The following is a 27,375-nucleotide window of genomic DNA, read 5'->3' as shown; positions in this document are numbered from 1 at the left end:
AAAAATGTCCAGGGAGCCCAGCGCTGGGGCCGGAAGGACGGGTCGCTTAGGCCCGAAAATTGGCATCTCCTTCCGGGGCGGGACATGGGGCTCCAGCGGTCAAGGCCCGACATGCACCGGCTGTGCCGCAGAGGCGCGCCCGAGATGCGCGTCACGAGGTTTTTATAAAAGACACGGCCATTGGAAGCAGTCGGGTTACGTCATTTATGGGACGACAGGAATGTCACGCAGTGGTTGGGATGACCTGGCTGGTTGCTGACGTCCAGTCCGCTATTTATTTATTTATTTATTTATTTATTTAGTGCCGGGATTGAACCCAGGGGCACTAACCACTGAGCCACATTCCCGGCCCTTTTTATCTTTTATTCACAGACAGGGTCTCACTGAGTTGCTGAGGCTGGTGTTAAACTTGTGATCCTCCTGCCTCAGCCTCCCAAGCCACAGGGATTATAGGTGTGCACCACCACACCTGGTAGGCCACATTTTAGAACTTTTTTATTGAAAAGTAAATTGTTATGGTTTAGATTATCAGGTGTCCCCCAAAACCTCGTGTGCGAACATTCAGAGGTGAAGCAATTGGATTGTGAGAGTTGTAATCCAATCTGTGGATTAATCCACTCATGTGGGTTGACAGGGTGGTGACTATAGGCAGGTGAGGTGTGGCTGGAGGAGGTGGGTCACTGGGGGCATGCCTTTGGGGTTTATATTTTGTCCCTCTGCTTCCTGATTGCCATGTCCTGAACTGCCTTCCTCCTCCACACCCTTCTGCTCTGATGTCCTGTCTCACCAGGACCCAGAGCCGGGGAATGGCCGGCCATCTATGGACTAGGACTTCTGAGCCAACAGAAGTTTTTCCTCCCCTAGTTTTTCTTCTTAGGTTTTTTGGTCACAGTGACAAAGCTGGCTAAAATCTAAGTGTATCCAGAGCGTTCATCTGGGCACATTTTCACCAACAGAGCACACCTATGTAACTAGTGCCAGGCAAGGTCAGCCCCTCCCCATTCCCCACCCCACCTTGCACAGGCAGTGCCAACGCGGGCACACCCACTAGTGCACAAAGCACACTCCAAAAACAGATGCACCAGGCTGGGCATGGTGGCGCCTGCCTGTGTTCCCAGCGACCTGAGGCAGAGGCAGGAGGCTGAGGCAGGAGGATCCCAAGTTCAAGCCAGACTCAGCAATTTAGGGAGACTGTCTCAAAATAAAAAATAAAAAGGGCTGGAGATGTAACTCAATACTAAAGCACTCCTGGGTTCCAACCCCAGTACCAAAAATATTTATTTAAATTTTTTGGAGCTGAGAATGGAACCCAGGGCCTCCCACAGAGTGACAAGACTCTGCCACTGAGCCCCACCCCCTCTTTGTTTCAGGAAGGTATGGATTTTTTTTTTTTTTTTTTATACAGTGAATGTGTTTGGAGTGATGGAGGGAAAGAAGGCAGAGGGGGCAACTGGAGCCCTCAGGGTTTGGTTTTGACCTCTTGTGCTTTGTCAGTTTCCCAGCATGCATGAACAATTTTTGTTTGTTTTTGTATAGAGGATTGAACCCAGAGTGCTCTACCACTGAGCTGCATCCCCAGCTGTTTTATTTTATTTTGAGACAACTTCAAATTATTTTTAAAATAATAGACTCTAAAACAGGCATGGGGGCTCCTGCCTATAATCCCAGTGAGTTGGGAGGCTAGGACAGGAGGATCAAAAATCAAGGCTAGCCTCAGCAATATATCGAAGCCCTATTTGAAAGAAAGAAAGAGGAGGACTGAGAATGTAGCTCAGTGGTAGACCGCCATGGGTTCAATCCCTGTACCAGCAAACTAAAATAAAATAAAGACTAATCACCAACATTCAGTTTTTCAAAGAGCTGAAAACGTTAGTGTGGTGCTATGATTTTATTGGACATTTTATTTTGACCCTCAGTCATAATGATCAACGATCTCAGAAATGCTGGTTAGAATCGAGGGTATGAATGATAGTTGTTGATCTCATATGACTCTTAGAATTCAATTAATCTTGGTGTCTTGAGTCACTTGTCCAGGGTGCAGGATGATTGACTGTCAACATAAATAATCAAAAGTTTTAAAAACACTACTTTCATTTTAGTATATAAATGGGTAAAGATGGAAAAGAAATTGGCAAATTCTGCATAGCTCAAATAATGCCTTTTGATCTTTTTCCTGGAAATTATAATTGTCCTTGAATATGATAAGAACATGCATTTAATACACTGTAGAAATGAAAGATATGAATGCTTAATGAAAAAATGCTTATGAGAGGCGGCGATCTGAAGGCTGGCATTTCCAGGATGCCATGTAGCTCCACAACCCTGAGGAGCTCCTTCCTTCTAACTTGTGACTCTGCTTTTCTCTATCAGGTGACTTCTGTCTCATGGTCTAAAATGACTGCGTTAGCTCCAGTCATCAAATCTGAACTCCAATTAGCCAGGAAGGGGAAGAAACAATAAGCTTCCTTATTCATTCCCAATACTTTCTGTAATTTGGAAATTAATGAAATTTCTGCATAGAAACAAATATGGAGTTCAGAGACTAAACACTAAGGAAAGGGGTAGAAAACAATGAAAATCACAGCACAATCAGCACAGTCTACTTCAGATGTGAAAATGTGGCTTTAGCCTTGGGTTCAGTGTTTGGAGAGCCAAGTGTCTCCAACCATCTGCGCCACCTTCACCTCCCTGACCCAAGCAGGGCCAGAGATGCCATGGTTGCCTAGGCGACTGCCCAGCTGATCCCATGCTTGGTGCAGACACCAAGCAGATCTCTGTCAGTGTCTGAACACACCCTACCTGGCTTATAGTTCTTGAGGTAACAGGAATGAAATTCTCCTTGTGTTCTTTATATGTTAATTTTTTTCAGTTGAATTATGAAAGAATAACTTATACGGCAAGAGTGAAATGTGGAATGCCCTTTCACCAATTCTATTCAACATCGTCCTTGAAGCTCTAGCCAGAGCAATCAGACAGGAGAAAGAAATTAAAAGCATATAAATAGGAAAAGAAGAACTCAGACTATCACTATTTGCTGATGCCATGATTCTATATTTAGAAGATCCAAAAAATTCCACCAGAAAACTTCTAGAACTCATAAATGAATTCAGCAAAGTAGCAGGTTATAAAATCAACACCCATAAATCAAACGCATTGCTATACATCAACGATGAATCCACTCCATTCACAATAGCCTCAAAAAATAATAAAATACTTCGGAATCAATCTAACAAGAAAGGTGAAAGACCTCTATAGTGAAAATGACAGAACACTAAAGAAAGACCTAGAATAAGACCTTAGAAGATGGAAAGATCTCCCATGCTCCTGGATAATTAATGTTGTCAAAATGGCCATGCTACCAAAACGTTATATAGATTTAATGCAATTCCTATTAAAATCTCAATGACATTCTTCATAGAACTAGAAAAAGCAATCATGAAATTAATTTGGAATAATAAAAGACCCAGAATAGCCAAAGCAATCCTCAGCAAGAAGAGTGAAGCAGGAGGCATCACAATACCAGACCTTAAACTATACTACAAAGCAATAGTAATAAAAATGGTGTGGTATTGGCACCAAATTAGACATGTAGACCAATGGTACAGAATAGAAGACAGAGACAAACCCACATAAATACAGTTATCTTGTATTAGACAAAGGCACCAAAACATTCACTGGAGAAAAGATAGCCTCTTCAACAAATAGTGCTGGGAAAATTGGAAATCCACATGTAACAAAATGAATAAACCCCCATCTCTCACCCTGCACGAAACTCAACTCAAAGTGGATTAAAGACATAGGCACCAGATAGAGACTCTGCACCTAATAGAAGAAAAAGTAGGCCCAAATCTCTGCCATGTCACCCTAGGATCTGACTTCCCTAACAAGACTTCTAAAGCAAGAAGTAAAATCAAGAATCAATAAATGGGGGGCTGGGGATGTGGCTCAAGCGGTAGCGCGCTCGCCTGGCATGCGTGCGGCCCGGGGTTCGATCCTCAGCACCACATACAAACAAAGATGTTGTGTCTGCCGATAACTAAAAAATAAATATTAAAAATTCTCTCTCTCTCTCTCTCTCTCTCCCCCCCTCTCTCTTTAAAAAAAAAAAAAGAATCAATAAGTGGGATGGATTCCAACTAAAAAGCTTCTTAACAAAGAAAACAATAAGTAATGTGAGGAGAGAGCCTACAGAATGGGAGAAAATCTTTACCACAGGCACCTCAGATGCAGCATTAATCTCCAGGATATATAAAGAACTCAAAAAACACCAAAAAACCAAATAACCCAATCAATAAATGGGCTAAGGAATTGAATTGACTCTTCACAGAAGAAGAAATACAAATGATCAACAAATATATGAAAAAATGTTCAACATCTCTAGCAATTAGAGAAAAAAAATCAAAACTAAGATTTCATCTCACCCCAATCAGAATGGCAATCATCAAGAATACAAACAATAAATGTGGCCAAGGATGTGGGGGAAAGGCACACTCATACATTGCTGGTGGGAATGTAAATTGGTGCAACCATTGTGGAAAGCAGTATGGAGATTCCTCAGAAAACTTGGAACCACCATTAAACCAGCTATCCCGCTCCTCAGTTTATTCCTAAAGGACTTAAAATCAGCACACTGTAGTGACGCAGCCACGTCAATGTTTATAGAACTACATGACTGGTGGGATTCTACATCATGTACAACTGGAAGAATGAGAAATTACACACCATCTATGTATGATGTATCAAAGTGCATTCTATTGTCACGTATAACTAATTAGAACAAATAAAAAATAAATCCGAATAAAAATTAATAGAGTGAAATGCTGCAGTCATAAATGATCATTGTGAAATATGCTGATTTTGAGACCAAAACAACTATTAACAGGCTTACAACTATTTATAGAGAGAAATAGAGGTGCATATCAGAGAATATGGTGTCTGTTCCTGTCAGAAAGTCGTTATACCCTCTTTGAGCGAGATGAAGCTGAAGTTAACATTTAAAGTAATTAAGTAAGAACAATTAATAGAGATCGGGCTTTATTGTGATTTACTATGATTCTCATCTTACAGAATTATTTTATTATAATAATTATATAATTAATAGTTCCACTGAACCACAACCTCAGTCCTTTTTTATGTTTTTTTTATATTGACAGAGAGGGTCTCACTGAATTGCTGGCTTCGAACTTGTGATCCTCTTGCCTCAGCCTCCCAAGCCACAGGGATTACAGGTACGTGCCACTTCCCCTCATCCAGTTAATATTATATAATTTTTGTTTGTTTGTTTGTGTGTGTGGTGTTGGGGATTGAACCCAGGGCCTTGTGTGTGCGAGGCAAGCACTCTACCAACTGAGTTACTGCCCTATAATTCTTAATAGTCCATGAAATGACCTTAAAAAGCCAAATTTAGGGATGGTGATGTAGCTCAAGGGTAGAGCACTTGCATAGCATGCACGAAGTCCTTGGTTCAACCTCCAGCATCACAAGAAAAATTTTAAAAGAACCATATTTAGTATGTCATTATTTCACTGCATTTAGGCCACAGTATACACACAAACATGCAAAGACACGTGAACATTAAAACCAATTATACGCCTACATTTACAGATACACTCCTGTGTATTCGCAAGGGCACAAACATACAGATCAACATACGTGTACATGCACACGCATACATACACATGCATGCATGTGCGATACGTGCCTATTTATACAGAGCATATATATATATGCTGATATATATATATATATATATATATATATATATATATAAATATATATATAAATATTTTTTCCTCTTTTGGAAGGAAAATGAGAACCTGCTGTCGTTCTGCTTTGGGGAGTAGGGGACAAACAGGGCAGGGTGGCGTTCTATTTTCGGGGCTGCTCCGTGTGAATGCCTAACACTGCCTATCTTATTTTAAACTGTCTAAGGGCTATTTTGGCCATGAGCTGCTGGGTCACTTCTTGTTTGCATCTTTACATGGCTCCTATTTTAAAATAAAAGTCAGACCACTGTGACCTAAAAACAAAATGTGCTGGGAGCCAAGACCACATTCATCTGATTGACTCCTGTAAATCTGTTGCCAAATAAGACCCGGAGCGCCCGACCCCAGCACCCTGGCCCCAGGCATCCTCGCAGGAGGGTCCAAGCCGGCAGCTGCCTCGGCCACATTCCTTGGGCTCTGAGTGGCAGCGCCTGCCAAGGACAGCCTCGGCCTGGTGACATATGAGCTTCAGAACAACAAGCGATTGTGCAACGAGGGGAACACAGGGCTTGTGTTCTGGCCGGGGCTGGGTGTGGATCAGGGGATGCGAGGAGTTTTGCATTCTGCTCAGAAACAGTTTTACAAGGTTCCCATCACCCCCTCCCCACCCGGATCCTCTGGATCATGAAATAGGGGTGAGAAGAGGCAGTTGTCTAAACACTGTTATGGGATTGCTGGATCCAGGATGTTAGTGAAAGAAAAAGATATGCATTCCACAGATTGAAATGCACAGGAAAAGCAATGCTTTATTTACCATATTTTTATTTTTTAGATGGGGTCTCACTGGGGTCCCCAGGCTCGCCTCAAACTCTTGAGTTCAGGTGACCCTCCCACCACAGCCTGCCAGGCAAACACTAATTTAAATGTTAGAAAAAAATTAAAATAAACTCCTTATACAGGTTGCTTAAGAAGATGTTAGAAATAAAAAGAGCAGGGACACATCAATGGAATGACTTCCAGCATATGCACTCACAGTTTTGCCTTTTTTATTTTTGGACCACGTGCAACTTTCAAAATACGAATGTACAGAGCTTATTCCTCGGAGTTGTTGGGGTTTGTTTCTCTGCCTAAGAAAATATCCCCCTCTTCCCACCAAGACTATATATTGATTCACCAAATTTTTTTGGAGCCCTGGGTGGTTTTCTAGTTTACATTTCAATCTTTGATCCATCTGAAGTTTATTTTGGTGACAGGAACACAGGAATCTAGCTTTTCTAGATGTTTGATGGCTTGGCTCTTGTCTTGCCAGGGGGTTGGCGACACTGCCTTCATCAAATCCGAAATTCTGGGGGCTGGGGTTGAGCGCAGTGGAAGAACCTGTGCCCAGTTAGCACCCCTGAGAGCCCTGCACCCCTCCAGCACCAAAAAAAAAAAAAAAATCCCACATTTGGGGGCACCAAACAGTTGGAAAAATTGCACAGTGACGACCCGGGGCGCATCCGGTTACGTTCCTATGGCGACTGTTTCTCCACTGCCCCTCTCGCCCAGCCCCACCGAGCCCCAGGGGCTGGTGCAGAGGCAGGAGGGATTTTGTTTTGCTGTGGAGTAAGTAGGGCTCCTGCAGCTGTTCCCACAGCTCAGCTGGATGTCACAGTCACTGGGTGAATGGTGCCCGCAGGCGCTGCCCTGGACCCGTGACTGTGTCCTGATTTGGTGCACATTCACTTGTATTTATGGCACTGTGACCAGGGACCAGGCTCCCTTCTCCATGGCAGCCGTGCCTCAGGCTTCCTGTCCCTGGGATCGAGCGTGACCAGGCATGGGCTTTGCAGAAATGCTCTGCAGAGTTTTTCAGGCACAAACAGGCCCGCACCAAGAAAAAAAAAAAAAAGCCTGAAACTAACCAACCGGGCACAGGCAGGGACACAGCTTCCCAAACAAGGGTGCTTTATGAGAAGAGCAAATATTTGTCCAGAAGCGGCAGGAAACATTTCCAAGAAATGCAGAAAAATCTGGTTAACTGAGCAATATTAGTAAACATGGTTTGGGGTTAATGTAATTTTTTTTTTTTTCATTTTAAAGTATGATGGTGTTGTTTTAATGTAAAGAAGTACAGAGAAAATGAAAAGTGTCCTACTGTCTGTCCACATCAGCATTCTGAAATGGTGAGCAAGAGCTACAGCTTGAGAAAGGCCCTTCCTCCCTTCCACCCCATCCCCCCAAGAAGCAACCGCCTTCCAGAAAGAAAGAAAGAAAAAAGGTTGCTACATAACTGATATATATATGTATTCTCTTTCATTTATACAAAAGTGATCATGTGAGCCTGTGGTAGGACAGACGAGGCAAGGCACCAAAGACAGCAGGACACAGGTTCAGAGGGCACAGCCTTTGCTGTCATCAATCAGTCCCCTGTACCCCGAGTTCAGGGAGTTTCAGGGTTTTATACCCAGCGTGTAAGGGGAGGGGCTCCGAAGTTCACAGTCTGCAGAAGTTCACATAAAGCAGCTTTTTCTTTCACTGTTGTGGGCAAGTTAACCCTTCAAGGACAACACCTGACTGAGAAGGGGAGAGCCTCTTCTCCCCTCTCCTTCCTCCCCCTGCCAGCTGTTACCATGGAGCCCATTTGTAACTTATCTTAAAAATGTAGACATCTTTGTGAAGCCCAGCTCAAGGCCAGAGGCCTAGTTTACACATTTCTACAAAGTACTCTACTGGATACATGTTTGTGAAAACTAGTGAGGGGTGTCCAGCACCTGGAGGGCTGGTACCTTCTCGGCCAGTGGCCAAGTAAACAGGGCGACAGGAAAATGGGAAGTTTATCTACACTGAACTCTCTTGCTGACAGTCCTAAAATCAGCCATGGTGATGATTTCTAAAGCAGCCCAGTTAGGACTTTTCTGTGGAGAAAGGGGGTGCCACTTCAAGCCAGGCACCAGGGGTGCACACCTGACATCCCAGTGGCTCCAGGGGCTGAGGCAGGAGGATCCCAAGTTCAAAGCCAGCCTCAGCAACTGCAGTGGTGAGGCACTAAGCAACTCAGTGAGATCCTGTCTCTAAATAAAATAAATAATAGGGCTGCGGATGGGCTTAGTGGTTGAGTGCCCCCGAGTTCAAATCCTGGTACCCTCCCCCACAAAAAAAAAAAAAAACCCATCATCAAAAGCAAAACATCACTTTTGGTGGTGGGGTTTTTTGTTTGTTTTTTTTTTTTTCATTTCTTGGAAATGTTTCCTGCCGCTTCTGGACAATATTTTGCTCTTCTCATAAAGCACCATAGTTTGAACCTTGGTATTTTTCACCTAATAAAATATTTTAGAAATCCCTCTCTACCGTTCTATACCTAAACTCCTCTTTTTAATGTCTCTGGAGAGTTCCATCTTCCTATAGTGGTACCACAGTTTATCTTAACTAGGCTCTCCCCCTTTTGTTGGTGCTGGGGACTGAGCCCAGGAGTGCTTTTCCACTGAGCTACATCCCCAGCCCTTTTTGTTTTGAGACAGGGTCTCACACTAAGTTGCTGAGGCTGGCCTCAACCTTGTGATCCTCCTGCCTCAGCCTCCCACATCATTGACAACACCAGTTTTCCAACAATTCATATTTTTGGTGCCACTTTTAAATCCTACCCATGTTGAAAATTGTGCTTGTAAGTTGATAATGCTGCTTCCACAGTCTATATTCTCCTTTTCTTCAGTCTGTAGTGACCTGTAATAATTATCAGGTTCATAATATGTTTTGATATTTATTAAAGCCAAGCCTGGGGTCACTATTTACTCTCTGTTTTTGATTTGTTTATTTGTTTATTTCAGACTCCCCACTGCCATGCTCACATATTGACCATTGTAAAAACTGCTCTCCATGGAATATGGTGACGCATGCCTGTAACCCTGGTGGCTTGGGAGCCTAAGGCAGGAGGATCACAAATTCAAGGCCAGCTTCCACAATTTATCTAGGCCCTAAGCAATTCAGTGAGACCCTGTCTCTAAATAAGATACAGAAAAGGGCTGGAGATGTGGCTCAGTGGTTATGCATCTCTGGGTTTAATCCCTGGTACCAAAACATAAATAAATAAAAACAGCTCACCTGGTGTTCATCGAAAATGCTTCAGTTAAGCCACACAGGGTATTTAAAAAGCAGTGATAGGAAATATTTGCTTCAGACTTTTGCTCTGCAATATTCTGTAAGTGCTCAGGCTTATTATCAAGGAGTAAAGGTCAGAGGAGAGACACTGGTTCGCTCCTCCGCAGGAAGGGGCCTGTGATCATTGACCTCAGTACCCATTTGCCATTGTTCCAGAACACTCCATGGAGGCTGGAGCCCCAGGCTCCGCTTTACTTGAGTGTGAACCGATTTGTGCTCTTATATTCTCCCTTGCTTTTCAAGTTTTGCAAGAAGGGACGAGCCCAGGCTGGAATTTAAGAAATTGACCTTTGACGGTAAAAGCTCTCCTGAGAACACGTTGATTAAAAATTTTAACTATCCATCAAACGGTGACAGGCTCAGCTTTCTTCCCAAGACAGATCTGGCGGGGCAAGGGGACGTGGCTTCTACAGCTGACACACGGGCTCAGCTCCCTGGTTTTATTTTCTTTAGTTTTTTTTTTTGTACTGGGCATCAAACCCAGGTCAAGCTGCTGCATGTTCTAAACTCATGCTCCCAATTCCTCATTTTTTTCTAAAGAATCAAGGCCACTTGTCTCAAGGTCCACAGGTCCCCTCCTGAAGCCCGTCCCAGTCCCTCCATCCACAGCCCATGTGATGGCGAGCATCCCTCTGGCTCTCTGGGCCTAGCTCGATTCTGAAAGTAAATCAGTAAAGAGACGCTCGGCTGTAAGAACAGGAGCCAGGATGTAAGCAAGTGGGCACGGGTTTTCTCACATAACAAAAGATCTAGAAGCAGGACGATCCAGCAGTTGGTTCAGTAACATCTGATGTCCCAGGTTCTTTAGGTCCCTTGGCCTCGCCATCTTTAATAATCAGCTTTGGGGCATGGGCGTTGTAGCCTCGTGCTAGAGCACTCGCCTAGCATGCGTGAGAACCTGGGTTCTACCCGAGCACTGCAATACTAAGCAAGCAAACAAACAAACATTGGCTTTCAGGCCTTTGCTTCTCACTGAATGGCCACAAAATGACTGCCATCGTCTGGGTGTCACACTACATTTGAGGCAGGCAGAAGGAAGAAACCCCTTCTCGCCCATGTTTACAGTTGCTGTTTACTGAGCACTTACTGTGTGCCAGCCACCTTCCCACACACAGACCCTTCTTACCATGCTACAAGCTAAATTGTCCCCAAATTACTGACCGAGAAACAGAGGACCTGGAAGATGAAGAAATTGACCATATCAAGTTTCTACTGTGGTAATGAATTACTGCAGATTTAGTGGCCTGAGGTGACATGTGCTTATTATCTGACAGTCCTGGAAATTAGAGTCTACAAGATGGGAGGCCCAGCTGGCTCCTTCGGGAGGCTCCAGGGAGGATGTGTGCTGGCCTGTTCCTGGAGGGCGGCATTTTGTGGCTCCCCTCAGCAGATGCCTCCTCTGCTTCTGCCCCTCCCGCCTCTTATTTATGTATTTACTTATGTATGAGGCAGGCTCTTGCCGAGTTGCTTAGGGCCTTGCTAAATTGCTGAGGCTGGCCTGGAATTTGCCATCCTCCTGCCTTAGCCTCAGGAGTCGCTGGGATTACAGGTTGCGCCCACCCAGGGCTTGACCACCCTTTGTGCCTTAAGACTCCCTGCGGCCTCTGGGCTCACCTGGGTAATTAAGGAGACCCTGAGCTTGACCCCTGCACCTGCCCCGCATTTGCCACGGGAGGCTGCATATTAGCAGTTCCTGGGATCAGGTCGTGGTTTTCTGGGGGGCTGCTCTTCACTCTCAGGTTAATGTGGAGGGAGGGGTGCATGCAGGCCCTCCCCCCCCACCCCACCCTACCCTCGCGCTCCCGGGCTCCAGAGGCAGCTTTCCCTCCAGTCCCCACCTCTCCAGCCTGGGCCTCTGGGCGCCGGTCCCTGGAATGTCACTCATTTCCTTTGGACTGCGGCCGTGGACACCCTTCCAGGGGCTTCCCTCCCCCTCAGCTGCCCTGGACACGATTGGTTCCCAGAACTTTGGTCAGGGGCCCCAGGTCAGAACCACAGCTGGGCGGTGGCACCAGATCCAGGGCTCCAGAGCACCTCTGGATTGGCAGCTGGCGGTGAACAGGGAAAGGGACCCACTTCCCGCCTCCCGGCCGTGCAGAAGCTGCTCTCTGCCCCGCGCAGAAGTTCACCGCTATCCCACACCGCAGACCTCAGTCACGTGGCCCTTCCGTTTCTCTAACATTTGCCCCTCCCATGAGCACCCCTGCTTCTAAGTCTCCCCTCTTTCAAACCCCCAGGCGACCCATCCAGCCTGAACCCTCGCCGGCCCATCTTGCAGCCTCTCCTGTTAAGAACAAAGCACAAAGAAGCCTCTGGGAGGAGAGGTCAAGTGTGGATCCCGCAGCCTGACCACCCACACCCTTTAAGTGGCCCTGCCTTTGCTGGCTGTGTGATCTTGGGGAAGGTGCTTGCCCTTTCTGTGCCTCAGTTTCCTTATTTGTAAGATGGGGACAGCAGTGCTACTGTAGCCACCTCCCGTCATCACCATGGGAATAAAATGAGTTCATGTTTTCAAGGTGCTTAGAACAGGGTGTGTAGCACACGCTTTAGAAACTAATAAGATAAAAATACATTTTTGCTTCTTTGGCTTCCGCCCATGACATCCCTGTTTGCAGCTTGCGCTCCTCCTTCTCTCCGGGCTGTGGGCGGAGCTTCTCTGCCAGCTGAAGACAGTCCCTTTCTGCATGCAGGCCCCCCTCCTCCCCAGAGGGAAGTGGGAAGCTCCGTCTGTCTGTTCCCGAGGGCTGCTTCCTGTCCCCACCTCTCTGCCCAGGCAGCGGGTCACGGCACCTGGTCCACAGCCCATAAACCCAGTGACCGCGTCTCTGTCCTCATCGGGCTGCACCCCTTCCCTGAAGCCCTCCCCTCTCTGGGCTGTTTAGTTTCTTATTTCCGTGGCTGAGCTGTCCTCTCTCTCCCTCTCTCCTGCCCCTGGTTTTAGGTTGGACTCGTCTGTCCCCCGGTCCACTCTCCCTATGTCCTATCCCCACAACCTGGGCGGTGACCTGATTTGGAAACAGGGTTGATGTTGATGTCATCAGTCAGGGTGAGGTCACAGTGCAGCGGGGTGGCTGGTGTCCTTGCATGAGGAGCCCACAGACGCCCAGGGAGGACCGCGCGATGCGGACCCAGAGGGACCTGGCAGTGACGGCTGCCAGAAGGAGCCCAGTGGCCACAGCCCCCCAAAGCCCCTGAGAGGCGAGCAGCTGGTCCTGCCTGCCGACACCCTGACCCTGGACCTCAGCCTCCAGAACGGCCAGGCCGTAGGTTTTTGTTGTTCTGAGTCACCCCGTTTGGGGGCACCTCGTCATGGCAGCCCCTTTCCCGCCGCAGATGTGCAATTGGAGGGTACGGAGCAGGCGTCATTCTCCCGCCCCTAAATATGTCCGGGTTTACCTCCTAAAAATAAAGGCTTTCTTTACACAACCAGGTGGTTATCAAATTCAGGAAATGCAGCCGGCGCAGTGGCACTCGCCTGTGATCTGGGCAACTCGGGAGGCTGAGGCAGGAGGCTCTCAAGTTCAAAGCCAACCTCAGGAACTTAGCGAGGCCTCAGCAACTCAGGGAGACCCTGTCTCTAAATAAAATACAAAAAAGGGCTGGGGATGGGGCTCAGTGGCGAAGAGCTCCTGGGTTCAAACACCAATACCCAACCCCCAGATCAGGAAGTGACGTTGGAGCCACACCGTTTCCTATCCACTGTCCATGCTCAGCATCACCTTCTACCCTCACTGGGAACCTCATGCTGGGCTCTGACTGTTCCAATAACTTAAGAAAACAGCCAAGAAAGCATGCAAACACACAGAAGTGCCTTTTCAAAACCCAAGGACAACTCTGCAACCTTAGGGGTCCGTGGAAAGAGAAAGCCACTGGAATTCTTTATTCTTATATAGGAGACACACAAGGGCAGGTTCCATGGAACATGCTGTCCCCAAAAGGATTACAAAGGAACAGGTGAGTGGAGCTCAACCCCATGGGGGACGCCTGCTCCTGGAGCCGCCTCCTATCCCAGGGGGAAAAGCCCAGGTGACTGCGGGGCGCAGTGATTGTCCAGCACCTGGTGTATCAGGACCTAAAGGCGTCTGCAGCCAGGGTTGCTCCCGACAGCTGTCCCTGTCGCGTCTAGTAGCCCTAACAAATGACCTCAGCTTGTAAACAACAAGCGCTCGTTCTCGCAGCTCCAGAGGCTGAAGTGATGGTAGGGCACGACAGACCTGGGGTCCGAGGAGGACACTCTTAGCCGATGCCCTCTGGCCGCGTCCTCACGTGGAGGGGCCAGGAGTTCCCTGAGGCCTTTGATGAGGGCACAGCCCCAACACAAGGGGTGCTTCCTCTGGCCCTGTCACCTCCAGGGGCCCCCTCCTGCCACCGTCTCATGGGGATTAGGTTTCAACACAGGAGTTTTTGTGGGACAGAGACCTCTGGGCCACAGTGATGTCCCTTGGGCACTTCCATTCCCTCCCCCAGGACGGGCTTTCTTCAGGATCATGGGTGGCACTGGGGCCACATCCTCCTCGTCCCCTTCTGGATGGCCGCCGGGCCCCTCCACCAGGAAGCTGCTACTCTGCCCTTGGAAACCGCTCTCCTTGCTGCTATGTGACAGGGTCGGTCGTACTGGACTCGTGGCTTTGTTATTTCAACCATGTCCTGAGAATGTCAGCATCTCTGACGTGGGGAAGGAGTCTCATCAGGGCTCAGAGACCTTCCTCTCCACTTTCTTGTGCAGGTACAAACATTCCAGTGCGCAGACGCAGCAGGGCACGCTAACACTGTCCTGCAGAGGGTGGTCCCCACCTACCCCTACGGGGTCACCCCTCCTACCCAAGGTGTTGCTTTCTGAAATTTTAGTTGCCCTTGGTTCGCTGTAGTCCAGAAGCATGACATGGAAAGTTCCAGAAGTGATCAATTCATTTGCTGGAAACAATCTCCTGTCAGAGTAGGTTGTGATATTGTTCTATATTTGGTTTTTATCTATTTATTTATTTATTTTCTGTGGTGCTGGGGGTTGAACTTGGGGCCTGTGTTTCTGGGGCACGCCCTCTCCCAACTGAGCTGTTTCCCCAGCCTGGTTGATATCTTTTCCAGGCTGGGGATTGAACCCAGGGCCTTGCACGTGCTAGAGAAACCTCTTCCCGGGCTACATCCCCAGCCCTATGCTGTTTACTACTAATAAAATAATAGTCTATTATTAGTGACTGGTGCCGATCTTCTGTGCCTGATTTCTCAGTGGAGCTGTTCTAGGTGCATCACGTAGGGAGGCCTGGGCTGTGTGCTCAGGCTTCATGCTGTCCGCCGTCTTGGACGCCGTGGAACGTCTTGGAACTTACCCCTTGTGTGTAAGACTGGAGACGCTTCGGCTCTGCAGATGCACATTCTTGGGGCTCTGCCCCCGCCCCAGCCCCAGCCCTTTCCCTGGTTCTTCCTCTGGCGCTGACTCTGCGAGCCTGGGCCTGCTCCATTTCCCCCACCCTCTCTCTGGATGATCTCATCCAGTCCCAGGGCTTAAAATACTTCTCCTGTGCCAAAGGCTTCTAACTTATCCCTCCACCAGTCGCGTCCCTGAACTCCAAGTTCACATATCTAACTCCATTCAGGAGGCACATCAAATTCAAGAACTCCAAAGTGGGAGCCCCTCCCCAGCTCATTTCTCCCTGTGGCTTCTCCCATCAAGTGCACAGACCTCTCCGCGTCCTTTAAGAGTTTCAGACAAAAATGGAGTCATTACAAAAAAAAATTGTTTTAATATGCAATACATTATTACCCCTAGTCACCCTTAAAGGGAAATCGAGGGACAAGAGACGGGAACGTGAGAAATGAAAGACGAAGACCAGGCAGAGGTACACACGAGAGTTTGTCAGAGCTGAGAAATAAAGGCCATGTCTCTATAGGAGAGAGGCCAAACAGGCTTGGGTTCTGGGACTTTCATGGGGCAGGTTCAGGAATCAGAGCTCAGCGGGTCCTAAGGCGGTGGTTAGGGGTTGGGTTGGTGTGAGGGAGTGGTGGGCCTTTCTAGAAGGGCCCTTGGGAGGGAAAGTGAAACTTTTTCCTTAAATTGGGGGCTGTCACTTAAGAAGGACCTCCAGATGCTAAGCAGGGACCTTATAACCCTGCTCTGCAGTGGAACACCTGGAAGCATTCTTCCTAACTGTAACTTTGAAGAGAGGATCTGGAATATTCTTACCACAAAGAAACGATAAATGTTTGCAGTGATGGATGTGCTAATTTACCCTGATTTGATCACAAGTATATAATATGCATGTGTTGAAATATGACACTGCACCCCTTAAATGCGTACAGTCATTATGTGTCAATCAAAAGTAAAGAAAACAAGAAAAAAATTATTGAGGTAAAGTTCCCATAACATGAAACGAAGCATTTAAACGTGTATGTAAAGGGCACTTAATACGTTTACAATGTCTTGCAAGCACCCTTCTGTCCAGTTTCATCACGCCCAAAGGATTTGGGGGCTCATTAAGCAGTCATTCTCCACCCCTTCCCCTGACCCTGGCAACCACTAATCCACTTCCTGTCTCTGTGGGTTTGTCTATTTTAGAACCATACCCAGGTGGCCTTCTGTGTCTGGCTTCTTTCCCTGAGCATCCTGTTTTCAAGGGTCATCCCTATTAACACGTGTCGGTGCTTAGTTCCTTTTTATGGCTGAGTAGTATTCCACCATGTGGATACACATTTGGCTGTTGGGGTTGCGTCCACCTCCTGGCTACTGTGAATACAAGAGCTATGAAGATTTGTGTACAGTATTTGTTAAGTGCTGCTTTTCAGTTCTCATGATGTACGCCTAGGCATGGAATTGCTGGGTCATGCATTTACGGAATTTGGAGCGTCATCTCTGATCCGAATCTGACTTTTGTCTCAGTCTCTGCTGCCATCCAATTCTTTTTTTTAATGTCTATTTTTTAGGGGCTGGGAATGTCGCTCAAGCGGTAGCGCGCTCGCCTGGCATGCGTGCGGCCCGGGTTCGATCCTCAGCACCACATATAAACAAAGATGTTGTGTCGGCCGAAAACTAAAAAATAAATATTAAAAAATTCTCTCTCTCTCTCTTAAAAAAAAAAAGAACCTCATAAAAATATATCTATTTTTTAGTTATAGGTGGACACAATATCTTTATTTTATTTTCACGTGGTGCTGAGGATGGAACCCAGTGCCTCCCGCATGCTAGGTGAGTGCTTTACCTCTGAGCCTCAACCCCAGCCCCTCCATCCAATTCTTTAGCAAGTCCTCTTGTTTTGGTCTCTGAAGTGTCTCAAGTCCAATGCTGCCTTTAGACCCAGAGTCCAGATCCCTCTCTAAGCCTCCTCCTCTGGGTGAGGAGTCCATGGGGACAGGCGCATGGGCACCTACCCCTTCTAGACCATGTCTGCTACTGGGACCCGTAATTCCTTGTCCTTGACCTGAGTCCACTTCCAGATCATGTGAGGGCGCTTCCCCAGGTGGAGTGACATTGCTCTGTACACCTCCAGGCACAGGGGTGGCTGAAGACTGTCACTCAGGGTGGGCATGAGTGGAGCTTGGATGTGTGGCTGGGGTTATCAGCGTGCAGGTGTGCGAGGACTCACCTTATGCCGCAAAGTTGGCTGCGGTGTGAGCTTCCCGTGCTGCTGTAACAAGTTACCACATCTTAGCAGTTTAAAAAACATATATAATTTTTTTCCCTCACACTGTGGAGGTCTCCAGGGGAGACTCTGTTCCTTGTCTCTTGCAGCTTCTAGAGTCTGCCGCATTCCTTGGCCTCTGGCCGTATCACTCCATCTCTGATTCTGTTGACACGTGACCTTGTCTTCCTCTGGCCTCCTCCCTCTCTCTTGTAGAAAACCCTGTGGTTACCGTGGGCCCTCCCAGATGACCCGTCTCTCCATCTCAAAATCCTGTTTAATCTCACCTGCAAAAGCCCTTTTACCACAGAAGGTAGTATTCACAGGTTCTAGGGATCAGGCCCTGGGCACATTTAGGAAGCCATCGTTCAGCCAACCACAGGTGGGAGGAGAAGTGGCCCAGATGGGCATGGAGGTGCCTCTTCCCATGCATGGATCTCTTAGGGGCATGAGGATTCAAGTTTTGGTGTTTGGAGGGGGCTCTGGGGGAACCAAGGATTGAACCCAGAGGTGCTCAACCAGTGAGCCACATCCCCAGCCCTTTTTATATTTTATTTTAAAGAGAGTCAGAGAGAGAGAGAATTTTAATATTTATTTTTTTTTTAGTTTTTCAGTGGCCACAACATCTTTGTATGTCGAACCCGGGCCGCATGCATGCCAGGCCAGCACGCTACCGCTTGAGTCATATCCCCAGCCCCCCTTTTTATATTTTAATTAGAGTCCGGATCTTACTGAATTGTGAGGCTGGCTTTGAACTGGCGAGCCTCCTGCCTCAGCCTCCTGCCTCAGCCTCCTGAGCCACTAGGATTGTTGTAGGGACAAATGAGGCAAGGCACCGAAGATAGCAGGAAACAGTTTTGTTTGGCTACAGCCAGGTTCAGAGGACACAGCCTTTGCTATAATCAATCCCCTGAACCCCAAGTTCAGAGTTTCAGAATTTTATACCCAGCATGTAAGGGGAGGGGCTCAGAAGTTCCCAGTCTGCAGAAGTTCACATAAAGATCTTTTTCTTTCACTGTTCTGGGCAAGTTAACCCTTCAAGGACAACACCTGAGAAGGGGAGAGCTTCTTCTCCCCTTTCTTTCCTCCCCCTGCCAGCTGTTACCATGGGCCCATTTGTAACTTATCTTAAAAATGTAGACATCTCTGTGAAGCCCAGCTCAAGGAAGGCCAGAGGCCTTGTTTGCACATTTCTACAAACTAGTGTACTGGATACTGTTTGTGAAAAACTAATAAGGGGGTGTCTAGCACCTGGAGTGCTGGTATCTTCTCTGCCAGTGGCCAAGTAAACGGGGCAACATGAAAATAGGAAATTTATCTACATTGAACTCTTTCTCAGAGACTCTTTTGCTGACAGTCCTAAAATCAGCCATGGTGAATTGGGCTTTTCTGTGGAGAAAGGGGGTGCCACTTCAATTCCCCCCTTTAATGATGCTCCCCATAATTTAATCCTTTAAATTTAAGAGCATCATTACCAATATCTTGGCTTAAAGCATTATACAATGTCAAAATCTTAGTTGTTGTCATGCTTTCAACAGAAGCTTCTACAGTGGACCCAATAGTTTTAATGCACAGTGGAGCCAAACAGAATACCCACTACACTAGTTAAGCTTTTAAATCTACAAGAGTTGAAAACCATCTCCCAAAAGCATGGTTGGGACCCAAACTTTAATGCCCTTCTAGATATGAACCAACACATGTGCTGCTTCTCTTGTGTTGTTGGTATCGTTAACTGCTTGTCTATTGTCATCCATTTGGATGCCACAATCTGAGGTGTTGAACTCTCCACATATTTCTTTTTTCTCAACCAGTAAGTAATCTAATGCCAAGCGGTTCTGATAGTTAGCCACTTGCATCTGATCTGTTGTGTGGCTAGGAGGTCAAAGGCTGTGGCAGTCTGATTAATAATAATTTCTAGTACAGCTTGTAAGTGAATAATTCTGTTTAACATGTAAATAGAAGTTCTATAGCTCCAACTGCCATTTTGTGCCCAGGTAGCGGGATCATAAGTGGCAATAATCCTCTGGGGTGGCCAGTTACCTTCACCCCAAGATCGATGACCTCCTAAATCAAGTTTCTTTCCAATGGACCTCTTTTTCCTTTCCAAATAGTCATCCATCTATAGCATTCCTCTGGTGGGACAGGTCTTAAATGTATGTTTTACCACCTCTTAGTTATAGTGGATTGTCTTGACACATGGTTTACATGATCTCCGTGGTTGGAATAGGAGTAGGGCAGAATCCCTTAAGGTTATCAAAGGAAACCAAACTAAATAATAGAGTAATGTTTTGGTTAGCATAGGTTAAACAGCATAAATTAACAAAGCCAAACTAAAACACCAAACAAATCCTAGAAAGCTTATATAAGCAAGATAAAAAAGTGTAAGTGAAATTTTGTTACCCAGAATCCAGTCAGTAGGAGTTACTGTTATCAAACCAGTAGCTAAAACCAAACAGAGAACTGTGTATATATCTAGAAGCAAGGGGTGGCAATGCATTACAGTATAAGAACTATCTCAGAGGTTGAAAGAGTCCATTAGTCCTGGTGGGAAGTTTATCTTTCACGGGGCATTGATCAGCCAGTCCCTCCTGTGTGGCTGAAAGAGGGCCGTAGTCTCCTCAAGCTTCCGCTGTGCGTAGACCAGTCAGCTTCCGGAGTGACTGGAGCAGGGCTGTTGTCCTTCTGATCCTCAAGCTTCTCCGGTGCTCCTTTTTCTTCAGGATGGTCAGCTTCAAGGGCGTAGCAGCATCTGGAGAGCACTCCCAGTCCGCAGCTGCAGGCGTGAGTCTGGTGTAGTGAATCCAGGGACCTATCTCTGCAAACTTTATTGCAGTTGGGGTGGATAAAATAACAGGGAAAGGGCCCTTCCAAACAAGTTCAGGGGTTGAATATTCCATTCTTTGACCCAGACTCAATCTCCAGGTTTGAAGGAGTGTGCACTAGGTCAAACTTACTGGCTCTCTTTCTCTAACCCATTGGTTGAGAACCTGTGAAGTTTTCCCTAAGGCCTGAAGCTGTCATCTCAGGGTTAATTTTCCTGTCTCTCTTAAGTCTCCCTGTAGTCCCCTAATAAAAGGGGTGGATAATGTCCCATATATTATCTCAAAAGAAAAGAATCCATTCCTCCTAGTGGGAGTGGATCTAATCCTCAACAGTGTAATAGGGAGCAGTTCATCACAATGTAAGTGAGTCTCCTGACACAGCTCACCCAATTGAGCCTTAAAGTCCTGTTCATCCTTTGAACTTTACCAGAACTCTGCAGCCTATAGACAGTATGTAACTTCCATCTGACATTTACACTCTTGGTCAGTAATCATATTATCTCTGCCCCAAAGCTGGCCCATTGTCTGAGCCAGTAATTATTGGGACCCCAAATCTGGGAATAATTTCACAGAGAAGCATCCTAGCATGTCCCTGGCCTTTTCAGTGTGGGTGGGAAAGGGTTCCACCCATCAGAGTATGAACATATAAAAAACAAGTTACTTATAGCCCTGTGAGCGTAGCAGTTCAGTGAAGTTCACTTCCAAGTCTTCAAAAGGTGCTCCTCCTATAATTTGGATTCCTGGTGGGAGTTTTGGCCCCTGACAAGGATTGTTGTGAGCACAAACCTCACATTGTTTGCAGATCATCCAGGTGTTGCTTGTGAGCCGGGGGACATAGAAATGTCGGCTCAGAACTGTCTCAAGTGCTGTATGTCCAACATGTTTTCCTGCGAAACTGTGTTGATAAAGGCTGGGGCTAGAATCTCTGGGATGGCTATTTCGGCCATCAGAAAATCTCCATCATCCACCTGGGAGAAAATGTCCTTTTTCAGTCTTAAATCACTTACTTTCATGCTGGGAGTATGTTGGCTCCCTTTCTGTTAGCTAGTCGGCCAGGCAGAAGGGCAGCATTTAAACCTGGGACTGGATTTTCTTCCCATTTCTTGCAGACAGCTAACCTGGCCTCTCTGTCAGCTCTCCGGTTGCCCTGAGAAACCACAGTGTTTCCCTTTTGATGACCTCGGCAATATATAATCACAACCTTCCTGGGAGCCCACACTGCGTCCAAAAGTTTAAGAATTTCTTGCCTATCCATCATGTCCACCCCTTTTTTCCTCCTGAGTTAATTAGCCTACGTAAGGCCCTATGAACATGAAGGGTAGAGAACACATATTTTGAGTCTGTAAATATCTAAAAAGACTCCTATTGTCAACTGAGGTGCTTGAGTCAAAGCAATAAGTTTTACTTTTTGTGCTGAAGTTCCCTGAGGCAGAGGTTCTGCCTCGACAGTGGAGTCCAGGGTGACCAGTGCTTATCCAGCACAACATACCCCATCTTTTATGAAACTGCTTCCATCTGTGAAGTACTCTGCATCAGCGTCCCTGAGGGCTGGTCTGCCAGGTCTAGTCTGCTGGAGAACACTTCACCCATGACCTCAACACATTAGTGATCAGGTTTTCCAGGTCCAATGGGCAGCAAAGTTGTTGGATTTAGAGTTCTGACGACCTCAACGCAGATACAAGGGTTTTCATATAAGATGCTCTGATATTTGACCATTTTTTAATTAGTCAAGCAATAATGTCCTTTATATTTTAACGATGTCAAAATTGAATGAGGAACTCTGACAACCAGTTCTTGTCCTATGGCCAGTTTATCAGCTTCCAACACCAGAAGAGCTGTGGCTGCAAGGGCCCATAAACAAGGTGGCCAGCCCTGGGCTACAGAGTCCGGCTGTTTGGACAAATAGGCCACTGGACGGTGCCACGTCCTCAGCATCTGAGTCAAAACTCCCACAGCCACTCCAGACAGATCATGGACATACAGAAAGAAAGGCTTCGTGAGGTCAGGGAGCCCTAGTCCAGGTGCACTGGTGAGTGCCTGTTTAATGTCCTCAAAGGCCTTTTGCTGTGCTGGCCCCCACATCAGAGGATCTCATTCTCCCCACTTTGTGGCTTCATAGAGGGGTTTTTCCATAACTGAAAGTTGGGGATCCGTATATGGCTGAACCCAGTAGCCCCCAGGAATTCTGTGGTCTGATGGCAGGTTGGAGGGACTGGAATTGAGCAGATCTCCTGTTTCTGTTGAGGCCCAGTGGCTATTGTCAGTTCTGTTGCTGAGTCAGATGGTAACCATGGTATTTGACTTTTTCTTGATAGATGTGGACTTTAAATCAGAGTCCAGTGCTGTCCCAAGGATGGTGTACTCCAGCCCCTGGGAGGAACTGTCATTTAGGGAAGGAAGACGCACACAGAGCCTCTGGTGCTTTAAGATGCAGGAATTTTTTTGTTATCTCCCTGTGCAGGATCTTGGCTGCAAGGATTCTCCAACTCTGAAATCTAATGTAAATCTTAGCAGAGACTGATGACCTGGGATATCACTTGTGTAAAAGGCACCTATGTCAATCTCTCCGTGGGCCATCTGCCAAGGTTGGAGGGCAGTGGTGCGGTTCCGTGCAGGTCCCAGTGTGGCAGCCACATTGCGCTCACCTAGGTGTTGCTCTTTGACTATGTGGCTTTTCTCCTCCTGCCAGGTGGGAGCCTGCTCTAATTGTATATAGCAGCTGCCCTGCTTGTGTTTTGTTCACTGTGTCTGGGTGCATGGGACTCTGTGGCCCTTCCTGCAGGTGGCTCACAGCGTGTGGCTTGGAGCCAGGGTGACATGTCCTTTAGGAGTGAGCACCCTATGGCCCACTATTGGCTGTTAACATGAGCATATTTCTGGTTCATTTGGGGCTTGCAGCAGCTGAGCCCTCCTGAGGCAGTGGGTCTCGTGCATCAGATGCAGTTCTGTGTGTCTCTGGGACCCTGCCATATTCGTCAATCATCGACTTCCCAGCAAGTGGGAAGAAACTGAAAGGAGGGGCTGGGGCCAAAGGCTTGGGGAAAGCATTCCTTCCTTCTCTGTTCAAGTCTCAGCTTTTGAGCATGGCAGTGGGTGCTTGTCTGCCGGGGCCACTGGAGGCTTCCCCTTTTGTCTGGCCACACTTTTTTTCCTTACAATCATTTGAACCATTGGCTTTGTTCTAGTGAGATCCCCCTTTGAGTGACCTCTGGGTTTGTAAGGAGATCCATCCTCCTCTTTATCTTTCTGGTCTGCCTGTCTTTGAGTCTCTGGATCTCGACTGATGAAAACTGTGGTGCCCACCTTAATCAGCTCACTGTCACACTTCTCAGTAAGTCCTCTAGGATTGTAATTTTTGGCAAATGGCTCTCTGAGCCTGTCCCACGAAGGCTGCACTGATCACCTGTTGCTTGCACCTGTGCATTTCTTTACTGACAAACCTGCACCATGGCTGCAATGTTTGTATGGTGCCCCTCCTCCCCCAGGGAACCTCTGGGCAGGGAGAGGGCTGGCAGCGGCGGTGGCCTGGACACTTAGCTCTGAGTCAGTTGGGCACATCTCTTTCAATTATTGCTGCCAGTTTCATAGGGCAGAGGGGCCTTAGGCAGATGTGGGGCCCAGAGAAATGTTCAAGGCTATCGAGGGTGCGAGAGGGAGATGCTGGAGCAGCAGGAGGCCTAGCTGGGCTCTGTCTGCAGATGCACTTGGCTTAGGCCAGGGCTCAGGGCTGGCTCCGATCCCTTCTAACTCTTGGGCACAGTGTGTTTTATTATCTTTTCCCCCCTTTTCTCTTAGACTTCCTATGAGGGCTTCTTGACATCTCTTTACCTTTAGACCTTCTTCTTGGTTGGGCCCCATCCTAGGTCTGGAGAATGGGCTGCCCCAGATCAGTCCTGGCCCAGGGTTTCTCCGTGTAGGAGGGAGCATGATTTTTCCAGCTTATGAGCTCTGGGGTGGAGAAAGGCTGGCACACAGAACTGCCTTGTCTCCCTCAGGTGTTTCCCTCTGGTCAACATGGGCAGGTCCTTTAGTCCCTTGCAGGGGCATCTGGAGAGCACTCATATGGGCTGTGGCTCTGCTTTGGGGACACATCTCCCATCTTAATCTTGGGAGGTTAAAAGTCTTTGGTCCTACAAAGCCTTTGGCTCTGAGGACATCACAGAGGAAGGAATGGCCAGTATTGGGAGCCATCATTTGTTGCCTCTGAGGACGAGGGGGCTAGGGGACAGTCTGCTGTCCCAGTGGTCTTGGCAAAGTTGGGTAGAATGGCACATAAGGTCCTGGGTCCTCTTCTGGCTCACAGGGAAAACTGTTTCCCTTCCTGTCTTTCCTAGTCAGGTTTTCTGTTTAGCTGCTTTCTGTTGGGTCTTAGAGACCATTGTGCTCCTGACTAACATCAGCTTGGACTGTCCATCTAGACAGGCTCTCAACCAAGGGGACTGTTTCTGTACTATCTCTTGCCAGCAATCAATGTAAGAGAATTGGTTCAGAGAAAGTTCCAACAACAATCAAAAGACCTCAGCAATGACTCATCTAAAGATCCTTCTGGTGGCCAGGCCACATCTTGGGTGAGCCACTCTAATTCACAGAGTATGCCACCTTTGTGGAGTGAGTCTCATCCACAGTCACCAGGAAAACCTTCCTAAAGGTCTCTAACACACATTTCAGAAGGCTCAGTTTCCTTAGTGTGCCTCCCATGGTCCACCCTGCATCGGTGTCGCACACTTAGAACAAAACACACTTAGGACAAGACTCGCTTCGTCCATCTCCAGCCGCTCCCCTCGCAGAGACTTAGGACCCTCTTAGCCTTGCGGGTCGGTATCAACCCCGATCTGGAGCTTTGACCTGGACATTGGTTGGTGAAATTCCGCCATAGACTGTATGAGGGGCCACGGAATCTCGGATCAGGACTCTGCTCTCGCTTCGGCCCTCAGGTTGGGTCGGAGTCCTTCCCTTTGTCCGTCTCATTCACACACTTTCCCACAGACATGGCCAGGACAGAATTTCTATACCGCCCAGATTCCAACAATTCCAAACCAAACAGAAAAGGGAGTCACGGTGTCCCCTCTGCTCACTGACCCCAAACAGAGACTACTCGGGCGACTCCCTGGGTCCCTTTCAGCTCCAACCATTTTGGAGGGCACTCGGGACCCAACAGAGGGCAATCAAGCCTCTCTTCCACCCACTTAGGCCTCGAAGGGGAAGTCAGGTGGGCTGCAAACCAAATGGACCCGGGTCCTACCTGTTCAGCTGGGCGGTGCTCCAAACCCTAATTCTGGTTCCTGCTGCCTGTGGGTCCCGTTGTGCTCCAGGGTGGCAGCCCCAGGGCTCTTGGTGAGTCGATCACTCTTCAGGCCAAGAGTGGCCTGGGCACGCCAAGGGGACCGCTGTCCCCCATCACCCCAGGGAAGCCGGTCCCCGGAGACAAGAGAGGCAGAACAGCCTTCCTTACCTCCTCTGTCCCATCTGGGTCGCCAAAAATGTTGTAGGGACAAATGAGGCAAGGCACCGAAGACAGCAGGAAACAGTTTTATTTGGCTGCAGCCAGGTTCAGAGGGCACAGCTTTTGCATTAATCAATTAATCCCCTGAACCCCGAGTTCAGGGAGTTTCGAGTTTCATACCCAGCATGTAAGGGGAGGGGCTCAGAAGTTCCCACTCTGCAGAAGTTCACATGAAAGCAGCTTTTTCTCTCACTGTTCTGGGCAAGTTAACTCTTCAAGGACAACACCTGAGAAGGGGGGAGCTTCTTCTCCCCTCTCCTTCCTCCTCCTGCCAACTGTTACCATGGGCCCATTTGTAACTTATCTTTAAAATATAGACATCTCTGTGAAGCCCAGCTCAAGGCCAGAGGCCTTGTTTGCACATTTCTTCAAAGTACTATACTAGTAAGGGGTGTCCAGAACCTGGAGGGCTGGTATCTTCTTGGCCAGTGGCCAAGTAAACAGGGCGACTCGAAAATAGGAAGTTTATCTACATTGAACTCTTTTGCAGAGACTCTTTTGCTGACAGTCCTAAAATCAGCCATAATGAAGCGGGCTTTTCTGTGGAGAAAGGGGGAGCCACTTCAGAATCACAGGCGTGTACCACCCCACCTGATGGAGGATTCCAGATTTGAACCTGACTTCCAGGACCTTAGGAAGACACACACACGAAGATAGGAGAAAACCACACACCTTATTTGATGGTTTATCAATTCGTTGGTAATAGTTAAATATTTAACTATACATATCTCAACAACAAAAAATAAATCTATTTCAAAAATGGACATAGGACTTGAATAGAAATTCCTCCGATGATTTGCAAGTGGCCATAAGCACATAGAAAAACGCTCAGTAGTGTCATCAAAATGCAGATCAAACCAGGTGAGCCCCGGCCCTGCCCACGTATCAGCTGCCAGCTGCGGAGGTCCCCAGGGCTCTCCCTCCAGCATCAGTGTAACCTACAGCGATGGGTGTCAGGGCGATAGCCACACACGGGAGTCAGGGGACAGGGAGTCAGGGGACAGTCACTCCGTGCTGCTGCGCTTCCTCCTCCTCGCAGCTCCACTGGCCAGTGCTCTGTCCTCGGTGCTCAGTGTTCAGTCCCCATTCACCTTTGCCCCCTGGGCTCTTCTCTGTAGCTCGGAGGTGTGGTAGCATTGAGGTGGTAGGCTCTTTAAGAGGCGGGGCCTCGTGCAAGGAAATTTTGTCCCAGCTCCAAAAGAATATTTTTGAGCCCTATGAAGTGGTTCACGCCTGTGATCCCAGCGACTAGGAAGGCTGAGGCAGGAGGATCACAAGTCCAAGACCAGCCTCCACAATCTAGCAAGATCCTGTCTCAAAATAAAAAAATAAAGAGTGTAGCTTGGTGGTAGAGCACTTGCCTAGTAGGCATGAAGTCCTGGGCTCGATCCCCAGTACTGGGGGGAAAAAAGTACTTTTGCAACTAGACAAGTTGATTCTGAAGTTTAAAAGAAAAAACAATGTGAAAAGATCCAGAAAAAAATCTGGAAAAAAAAAATAAAGTAAGGAAGAGGAAACCAGCCCTTCCGTACATGCAAATGGATCATAGGGATCTGTTTTCCAAGCAGCTGGGGTGCTCCTTAAGAGACAGGCAG

General features: G+C 47.5%; 1 protein-coding gene across 5 annotated transcripts in view; it reads left to right on the top strand.

The window, feature by feature from the left end:
- The window catches only part of Pnma8a (PNMA family member 8A), a 41,333-nt gene that overhangs the window by 10,093 nt on the left and 3,865 nt on the right, over positions 1-27,375 (top strand). The window contains exons 4-6 of one of the 5 annotated variants that reach the window (XR_007343012.1): positions 5,154-5,228; positions 7,788-7,870; positions 14,310-14,568. The gene's annotated coding sequence lies outside the window, so the exon portion shown is untranslated. Of the gene's footprint in view, positions 1-5,153; positions 5,229-7,787; positions 7,871-12,079; positions 12,358-14,309; positions 14,569-27,375 lie in introns of those variants that run through there. The other 4 variants (XR_007343011.1, XR_007343015.1, XR_007343014.1 and 1 more) reach the window with 4 other exon arrangements.

The sequence above is a fragment of the Marmota marmota genome, unplaced genomic scaffold (assembly GCF_001458135.2).
Source record: "Marmota marmota marmota unplaced genomic scaffold, marMar, whole genome shotgun sequence".
Taxonomy (NCBI): Eukaryota; Metazoa; Chordata; class Mammalia; order Rodentia; family Sciuridae; genus Marmota; species Marmota marmota.
This window is presented reverse-complemented; position numbering and strand designations above follow the sequence as displayed.